General features: G+C 35.4%; 1 protein-coding gene across 1 annotated transcript in view; it reads left to right on the top strand.

Annotated features, from left to right (window-relative positions):
• The first annotated feature begins 1,461 nt into the window (after positions 1 to 1,461).
• Positions 1,462 to 10,200, top strand: part of LOC106078746 (uncharacterized) — a 55,825-nt gene continuing 47,086 nt past the window's right edge. The window contains exon 1 of the mRNA XM_056027757.1: positions 1,462 to 2,222. The gene's annotated coding sequence lies outside the window, so the exon portion shown is untranslated. The remainder of the gene's footprint in view (positions 2,223 to 10,200) is intronic.

Genomic DNA, 10,200 nt, shown 5'->3' with positions numbered 1-10,200 from the left:
TGCAATGCAAATAATTGATATTATTATAAGAAAAAGATCTGATAATTACTTAGTTTTCATTGCTATACATATTGTTGACATTGCAAAGCAAATAGCTGATATTGCAAGGTATATAAATGATATGGCATATAAATCTAGACTCTGTTTGTCTTTGCCAGAAAAAAAATGTTATTATTGCATCGTTGACATTGCAAAGTAAATGTCCAATTTTTAGAAATATAGTTGTCATTTGCAAAGTAAATATCAAAAGTAAATATAAAATTCTGAATATAGTTGGCATTGCCAGGTAAACGTTGAATTTGGAAGGCAAAAAAAGAAATTATAAGAAACATACAGGAGGAGTTAAAACAAAAAAGTTTGTTAAGTGTCTTTTTAAAAGCTTACGCCATTTTTTGAGCAAACATCATATGAGATCGTGCTCGTTGGCGCACGCTTTGCCCTGTGCTATAGCCAGCGCCCTACTCTCTTAGGCACCTTACCCTAAACGGCACCCATTTCTACCCCCTAGCCACACAGTACCCTACACATTACTCCCGCGTGTTTCTTGTAGGTACCTTGCCCAGATCTATACCACAATCCAAGCGATCAATTAGCTACAACACGAAGTTCAAAGGGAAAGACTCGTCACGGTAAGCTACATAAATATACTGGGCCGTTTTGTTAGCGGCCCAGTAGAACCCAACACTCGTAAAAGGCACAGTTTGAATTCTTTCCAGGGCCCTGAAAATGATATCTACAGATCTAGGCAATTTGTCAAAAGAACGCACGTGGGTGACGAACGGATTCACACCCCCCCCCCTCTCCTCCCTTAGTCCTTCTCCGCTAGGTGTCGCTTTCAAAATTACAGTCCGTGTCCTAACATTTAAGCCACGCCTTTAGCACCACCCTCTTTTGGAACAGTAGTTGAAGAAAAAAAAAATGGCCAGGTCCTCTGCTTCTGAAGACTATTGTTTGAAAGGATCTTCTCGCCTTCTGCTTCTCTGATGGTCTTTTCAAATATTCATGAGCTTCAACTTCCGCCCTCGTCTTGCACTTGGGGTCAATGGCTTGATCTTCTTGCCGGATATGCTTTCATTTCCTCTCGCGGCGCGGCTTCGATTGGCGACACTTCTGATTGGTTGTCGTTTGTCTCATTCCACTGAAATTATGAGAGAAACTTTAACAAAAAAAAAAATAGGAGTTGGGCGGAGCCTATCATAGATTATTCATGGGAACAAAAGAGGTAAGGGGCGGGGACACTAGATCGTCTCGCCGTAAAGGTTCGTGAAATCGAATCGTCACTAGAACGCACAGAGAAGCCAGACGCTTCAAAGAAGAAGAATCGTTAATGTCGGCAGGCGGACGGTCACAAGAAAGAAAAAAAAAGGTATTGGGGGAGGGGGTAAAAGAGGATACGGTCCATGAGACAAATAAGACGAGAGGGGGGAGGGAGAGAGAGAAAAAGGGGGTCTGACTCTGATGGCACTCCTAGCCTGGCGATAATGATGGTCTGTGAGCTGACAATACGGCGTCCATAACCTTTCAAGAGACAAGCAGTTTTGTGGATAATCCAACCACACACACACACGAGCGCACATGCATACACACACACGAAGCTTGATGGCAATACCTAAAAGGATTTGGCGGCGCGTCTGAGCGAACCACTTACCAAAAAAAACTAAATCTACTTCTTCGCTGATGTTTTCGGCTGTAGAAAGCATCACATGTTCTGACGCCAACAGTGTGTCGCTAGACCAAGCTTCCCCAAGATCTCGGCATCTGATTTGTTTTCATTTACCATCTCAACGAGCTAAATTGTATTGGAATAATTCTTCTAATCTGAGCCAATGATTAATTACAGTGCTCCTTGCTAGTCTTGAACTGACCAACATTGGAGTGCTTACAATAGACCCGAATTGATATTTCGATGATGTGTAGTCACGACTTGAATTCAAGACTGAATCATTGCTAAAGACTTTGATCGAGATACAGCCTGTGTTTACATCTGACGGAAAGGCTCGGGATCAAATCCTCAATTGTAGTTACGCCCCTGGAACACAAGGTGATTAGAGTCAAAGTCGAGATTCCAAGTGAAGAGCTCACATTTACAAGAGTTTTGGATGGATACATATTAAAGAACAGTCTGTGCAGAGCGATCATTGTTGTAAAATTATTTCACATATCATATACGCGGACAGTTTGTCTAGAGGTGGACTAATTGACAAAGTCCAGGCTGAGCAAGGGTAAGTTTTGTTTATGTGATACACGTATTTGAAAAACATTCTATGAGACTACATTATGTCATCGTTAACACCCGTAATACTTTTTTATGGTCCGATTCTCAAACATACTAATTCAATTCACTTAGTACACAGAATGTTAACGAGTCTTTACTTAATATCAGTGGCGTAGCAACCATGACGCGATGGGAGTTCTGTCACCGTTGTTATTTTAGATATGATGAATGTCACTGTGGTTATGTTTGATGCTGTGCTATTATTGTCGGTTTATCAATGTAGGCGTGGTGGTGACATTGGGTTCATGTTCTAAATCACATAATAATGAAATGACGCTGGACGTAGCAGACACAAATAAGTTTAATATAACATCACATGGTGAATACGATATACAATTCGACCCAGGAATGGTCAGTACTAATCCAACAGAAATATCACCAATATAACAACTTAGTAACTATTTTATAACCAACTACTTTAAACATCTAACTCTACTCCTTATATTATGTGACTCTATCAAGTGCTCTCTACAAGATCTGTATGTTGACTGACTGCCTTTTAACTCTGGTTCACCTAAGGTCAAAAGTGTTCACCCTAGGGCAACATGAGTTGTGAATAAGATTCACAATATTGAATTAACATTTACAATATAGAATTAGGGTTTCTACTCTATGGCACCAACTTTGAGGTTGTGACAAGTTCATTGCGCCCGGGCCCACGGCCAACATGGGCCCAAACGGCCTCTTGTAAGGAGAAATGTGTTGGATGTAAGAATGTAAATGTTTGAGATTCTTATCTTATTTTATTTTATTTAAACCATTGTATATTTATTGTTCTTAAGCTATATTTTGTGTATATTTATCAAAAGGGAAAATTACCAAAGTATGAAATCTATTAAAAGTAGGTAGCTCTAAAATTGTCAGTACAGTAATTCATTAAATTCTAACTTGTATTTTTTATAATAATAATAATAACAACAATAATGATAATGACACATTTATAAACAATGTGAAAGTGCTCTATAAGATAAATTATTTTTGTTTTTGTTTAATTGCGTTCTTTAATATTACGGTGTCTATTTACTTTTTCGGATATATCAATTAGGATTATAAGATGACAGTAAATTCCATTCCTTGTAATGGAAATCGAATAGAAATCTTATGTAAAACATGTGCTTTCAATCAATACGGTGAGCATATTACCTACGTTTATTGATTTTTACTCAAATTTAAAATCCTAATGTTTATGACATTATTCCAATGTTATTGTAAATTTTACAGTGAAATTTAATTAAAATCATAAACAGATCTAACATAAAAAAAAATGTGCCTTCAATACCTACTCTTTAAAAGTATTACTATACGGATAAATTTGTTTTAGTAAACCATTTACAGCAGATTGCCCTAACGCCGTATTACCAAGCCCGGGACTACGGATACCTCGCTACGCCACTGCTTAATGTTAACATCAAAAATTTCAACTCATTAGCAGGTCATCTCGAATGTTACCACAGGCCTTTACTGATTTTGCACTAGGTTGCCTTGAATGTAGCAGTAAGCTGTCTTGAAGACTAAAACTGCTTTATTGATCCGTATGGAAATTTGTTAAGATTACAAGGACTCTTTCTCATCTTAAGACAACACAACACAAACATACACATAAATAGAGCAGACGCACCATAAAAGAGTTCATTCAGCGAAAGTAGCAGCAAGCTGTCTTAATTGTAGCATTAAGCAGTCTTGATTGTAGCAGTAAGCTATATATGGCTCCTTTTGTCTCGAAAGGCAATGGATGCGCCCAAATGAGTCACTGGTTTTGGCTTAATCTTGAGACGGGGCAGAATCTGGTGTGGCTAATCAAGCTATGATTGTAGCAATAATCTGTCTTGATTGTAGCAATAATCTGTCTTGAACGTAGTATCCTGTTATCTCAAATAATTGTTAAAAAGACTTCATGTTTTCTTTAAGAATCATTAGGTTACCATGTGATCATTTGAACATTTAGTTACCGGTAACTTAAATCTCTTATATTGAATCACCTATAATATATTATTTTCATTATCTTCTAATCATCTATCATTCATCACCATCAACTGTCCCCTTGACTTGTCTTTATCATCTATTATCTATAGTGACACTATAGTCTTAGATTTTTTCCTACAATTAAATTCAAACTTCTGTAAGGAGTCACATGACCGAGTTTTTAGGGTGAAATAGATAAATGTAAACCTTTTTGTGACCAGGTCAGAGTCACAGCCTGTCAGATTGACTTAAAAAGAAAAGCAACAAGTTCTAGGAATATCCCTATCTTAATTTAATCATTTCTTATTAATTAGAAAAGTGTTTCCCAAACTGTGTTCCGCGGAACCAACCCTAGTGTTCCGCGAGGCCTGAATATGAGTCCCACAAACTACTGGAATAATTAGCTAGTAGACCACCACGTGAATTCATCTCTCTAAAAAAGTAAGCAAAATGTTCCGCGAAATGTTCCGCTAAATACTCAGAATGTGCGAAGTGTTCCGTTTAGGAAAAAAGTTTGGGAAACACTGATTTAGAGTTTCCAAATATGTCTCTGGCCTTCCTGGGTGATTCGAACATTAAATGTTTCATTACACGCTTATAGTGAGCGCTCTTGTATGAGTTTGTCCTATCTCAGGGATACAGGAAATGTTTTTTGATCTTTGTTTTTTTCTAAGCAGTTTATTAAGTCGTGTTTAGTTAGACGTTGGTCTACATATAATTTATAGTTTATTTAGTGTTAATTTTACTATAGAATCTACTGTTCATTTGTATATCTAGACTAATTAGTTTGTATGTTACGATGATACGAGGGCTATATATTCACCTGTGATAAATATTTTCTATTATAGAGTATTTCTAGTTTGTATTTTCGAGTTGATGAAGTATGAATATTCAAGTGCTGATGAGAAAATGTGTTTTAAGGGGGCTTGTGACCAAGTGGCATAAATTGCTTGGCTGCTTATCAAAATGGATTAGAGTTCGAATCTCTGATGGTGATTAGAGAAATAATGAATTCGAGATTTGAGATCGACCCAAGATAGTTGAATGTAAAGGCAGCATGAAAGCCTTAAATTTGCCCCTATTAGGGTATTATTGCAATAGAACAATAGTATGGCCAACTAACAGAGCGCAATGAACATGTTATTGGCCTATTTTAAAAAGCGTTTAAAAAAGGTTATTAAAATTTACATAATTTTTTTTTTTAAAGTAAATGTTATTTTACTCCAGGATAACTGTCCTGTATTATGATACCTAGATATTTTGAGTTTGAGTCATAGGTTTATTATAGACCTACTTGAGAAAGTATCCCCCCTTTTTTCAATTGTTCATTTTTATCTTTGATTAGAATTTAATTGTATTGTTTTTGTTGTTACCCTAACCATGCTGTCTTCTATAATTAGTCGAAAATTATTTAGGTACGGCTGTAACTTACAAACAATAGTGGGTCACCCTTTTCGTGGATCTCCTGAGTTCAAATCTAATGGTGTCATTTAAAAAATACAGTTTAGGTCCGTTCGCTTAATCTTATTTTATAAATTACAGACGCAATTGCAAAAGGGACGTAATAGGCTGGAAATGCCAAAATAAATGTAACTTTTTTAAGTAAACTAAGGTGGCGAACTTTGTCCAATGTCTTAGAGCAGTCTTAAAAGATGACAACTACTAGCTCATTATCTGAACCTTATAGAAAATCATGCATTAAAACTATCATTTGAGTCCCGGACCTAAATTTCAAAAGCTATTTTTGTTATTTATTATGTTACTACATAATATGTGTTGTAGCATACTATATGTGATGTACATTTGTTGGTTAAATGTTTCGGATGTTCCTTCAGAGCCGAAGATTATTGTAAGGGTGAAACTGATATGTAATTTTCCTGAATCAGATGTTTATCCCCTTTTGAAGCGTGATCCTAGATTGTAGTAGATTCTCGCCTCTGAAATAGTAAGAACTCAAAACTAATTGGGTCAAAAATTTCTGATTTTTGTTTAGCTAGGAAAGAGTGTTGAAGATGTATTGTGGCCTGGTTCAGTTTGATCACTTGGCTCCAGAGAAATTTAAAAAAAAAAAATCAGCATTACATTAATTAGTGCTTTTATGAACTATTTTTATTTAAATATATCAATCTTGGGAGTCCTGAGGGCTAAGGGACTTCGCAAATTAAAAAAAAAATTCTTAGTTTTATTTTTCTAAATTTATCGTCTGCGGACAGAAGGCCTAACAGTTTATCTATCTTATTAGAGTTACAGACTTTCCTACAAACAAATTATTCTACGTGTCTCTGTGTCTATCTATCTTTTATGTTACAGACTTTCCTACAAACAAATTATTCTACGTGTCTCTGTGTCTAAATTGTGCAAGTTAATTAGAGAATTGAAACTTAACTAAGTCATTGGTTTTCCTGACTGATTCAGTTTATTCGCTATTGGCGCTAGAAAGGAAGGATCCCTTATACGAATGTGTCCAAGCTTATGTAAATGGGTTTTTATCTGTGTCTGTTTCTGGGTATTTTAGTTGTTATTTTTTTAATTGTAAATATAAGTTGTAGTCCAACCTCTTATGTATTATTGATACAATACTTTTTAGTCTTTTGTTATGGAGTGTCTCTAAGTTTAGTGATTTTACTAATAGCGTTAATCTGGCCTATATGAAGAGTATGTTTGTTATAAACCTCATGGCTCTATTTTGTGTCTGTTCTTTACGTTCTGAAACGGGTGAGGCTTATTCTCATATGTTATGTGTTAAATAGCATAATAGTTACATGTTCCTGTATGATTAGTGACCATTTCTTTTAATGAACCTGAGCTAGCCAGGAAAACCACGTGACTTGGCAGAATTTAGGTCATTGGTTAATATGTTAATGTTGAAGTAAGGTCTGTATCATATAAGATAAGATAAGATAAGATAAGATGAATCTCAACGCTGTGCTGGATTTCCTAACTGTTTTGTCAATTTGATACAATTTTTTTTATTTATTATGAAATCTTTGGGCTGAGACAGACAATACACTCTGTGCATAAATAAGATAAGATACTAAAAAAAAACACAAAGATAGAGGCACATTTCTTATTCCATATGCTAGGACAAATACGTACAAGTACTCCTTCTTCCCTAATGCCATTAGAGAATGCAATAGGTTGCCTGAATCAGACAGGAAAACCAACGACTTAGCAGAGCTTAAGTCACTGATTTAACATTTATGACTAAATTGACACATGAAATGCGTATGACGTAATTATCTTCTCTTTTGAATCTGTAATCTATAATATAAGATAAGAAGATAAGATAAGGCGAATTTAAGATTTAACAATATGTTACACTACCTGTCCAGCACTTCAGATTAGTTTAACCCTTTTAGCTCTGTTGTATATTTTGCTGTATTCTCAATTCCCATTGAGCGTGCATTGTATTTTGTTAATAGCGGTATATCAATGAATTAGTTATGTTTAAAATTTTTATCACACACTAAAAAAAGATTCCAGTAGAATATAAACATTTCATTATCGGAGATTTTCATACAGAAAGAACATTGTCTAAGCATTTCCTTTTGCAGCACAAAATAATATCAATACGGAGGAAGCAAAGGGTTAATCAAAACTTATTTAAAACAATTGGGCAATTAACTAGCGGTAATAAAAAAAAAGATTTGATACGAAGATCAACTGTCACGCATTGAGATAGTGTTAAAACCATAGCTCAATGGAGCCCATTCACCAATCGTAAATAAACAACATTGAGCCACGTGTTTCCCTATCTCTTCTATACAAATTACGATCTAATTTTAATCAATGGTTATCACGTGACTTTTTTTCGTTGTTTTATCAATATAATCACGTGGCCGTTCGTTTTGGTGAATGAGGTCCATTCAGTTTGTGTTGAGTTGGCAACAGTGGAGTTCAATTTAGCGGCCTTGACATTGTTTAGTTCAAAGTGAAAATCTCCAGCACGAGCAGAAACCTACTTAAGTCTTAACTCTTTCTCTGCGTAATTATTTTATACGTTTCAACGGGATTCTTTATTTTGCTCAGTAGTATTTCATTGCCCTGTTATGATTAAGCTTCAATAACTTTTTCGTTTGTTATCAGAAAATGTTATATTTGGTCTAGTATTATCTTATCTTATATACCGTTACTTCAAAAAAGAAGATGATTACGTCCTACGCGTCATGCATTTAGTCATGCATATTAACCAATGACTTAAATTCTGCCAAGTCACTGGTTTTCCTGGCTAGCTCAGGCAACCCATTCCATGCTCTAATAGCACTAGGGAAGAAGGAGTATTTGTACAAATTTGTCCTAGCATATGGGACAAGAAATGTGTCTTTATCTTTGTGTCTTTCAGAGTATTTTATTAAATTTTGTTTTTGCATTTGAAGATTATGGTTCAGTGTTTTATGTATGATTGCTACTTTACTTTTGAGCCTTCTGTCCTGAAGGCTTTCTAAATTTAGTGATTTTATTAAAGGTGTTACTCTAGTCAAATGTGAATATTCGTTTGTTATGAATCTCACTGCTCTATTTTGTGTCTGTTCCAGTTTCTTAATGTTTTCTTGAGTTGAGGGGTCCCAAACAGAGGATGCATATTCTATTATTGGCCTAACCAAGGTTAAATAACATTTTAGTTTTATGTTCTTATTTGATTTATAGAAATTCCTTTTAATAAATCCTAATGCTTTGTTTGATTTTTTTGTAGTTTCATCTATATGTGGATTCCATGACAGTTTTTCATTCATTATAACACCTAGGTATTTAGCGTTTTTAGTCTGTGTTACTGGTTTGCCATGAATAAGATAAGTGGAATTAATTTGTTTTAGTTTTTTTGTTACTCTTAACAACTGACATTTTTCTGGGTGGAAAGACATGCTCCAATTTGATTCCCATCTCTGTAATTCATCTAATTCTCTTTGTAAAATATCTGTGTCTTGTGTTGTTTTTATTGTTCTATATATTATGCAGTCGTCTGCAAATAATCTGACTAAAAATTAAAAGGGAATGCATGCTCTTTCCATATAAGACAATGTAAGGTTTATATAAGTCAAACATTAATTAAATTTAATGAGTTCAAATCAACGATGGTATCGTCGATTAGGTGAAAAAGAGTTAATTAGTCTCTAAACAATCGCATAGCATTCGCGACCATTTGGGGCCCACAGCCTGTGACGTGGAAACCATGGCGCTTGGGACCATGACTCGTGATCAATAAAGACCCAAATGAGAACTTTGGAATGATGCTAAAGTGGAAAACAATAATTGCACCTTTGAAAAAACAATTTTACCCTCCCCCCCCCTAAAAAAAATGTCCTAAAAGTTATATCAAACTTATTGACTTCAAAACATTAACGCGTGTATTTCAGCGTGAGTTTATGTACCGGCGGCTTGGACTGCTTTGATGTAAGGGAACTGCTTTATTCGGGTTTATTTTAATGGTGGCTGGCCCCCAAATGCCCCAATCACAACGTGCGTTTGTGTGACGTTGGGTGCCAGCTTGCCCCCTTTTTTTTCCCTCTAAGTGAATAAAATTATTCTGGAAGGGAAGGAGTGTTTGGTTAAAGAAATAGTGAAATAGGGAAACACGTGGCTCAATGTTGTTTATTTACGATTGGTGAATGGGCTCCATTGAGCTATGGTTTTAACACTATCTCAATGCGTGACAGTTGATCTTCGTATCAAATCTTCTTTATTACCGCTAGTTAATTACACAATTGTTTTAAATAAGTTTTGATTAACCCTTTGCTTCCTCCGTATTTATTTTGTGCTGCAAAAGGAAATGCTTAGGCAATGTTCTTTCTGTATGAAAATCTCCGATAATGAAATGTTTATATTCTACTGGAATAGAGCACAGAACGAAAAGATGGTGGGCGACAATTAGGCCTATAGGGATATGCCTGATTGTAATGAATAAACATTTAGACACAGCTGCTAATAATTTAGCTTTGTTTCTGTTTACTCCACCCCCCACCCCC

Source organism: Biomphalaria glabrata, chromosome 4 (assembly GCF_947242115.1).
Source record: "Biomphalaria glabrata chromosome 4, xgBioGlab47.1, whole genome shotgun sequence".
Lineage (NCBI taxonomy): Eukaryota > Metazoa > Mollusca > Gastropoda > Planorbidae > Biomphalaria > Biomphalaria glabrata.
This window is presented reverse-complemented; position numbering and strand designations above follow the sequence as displayed.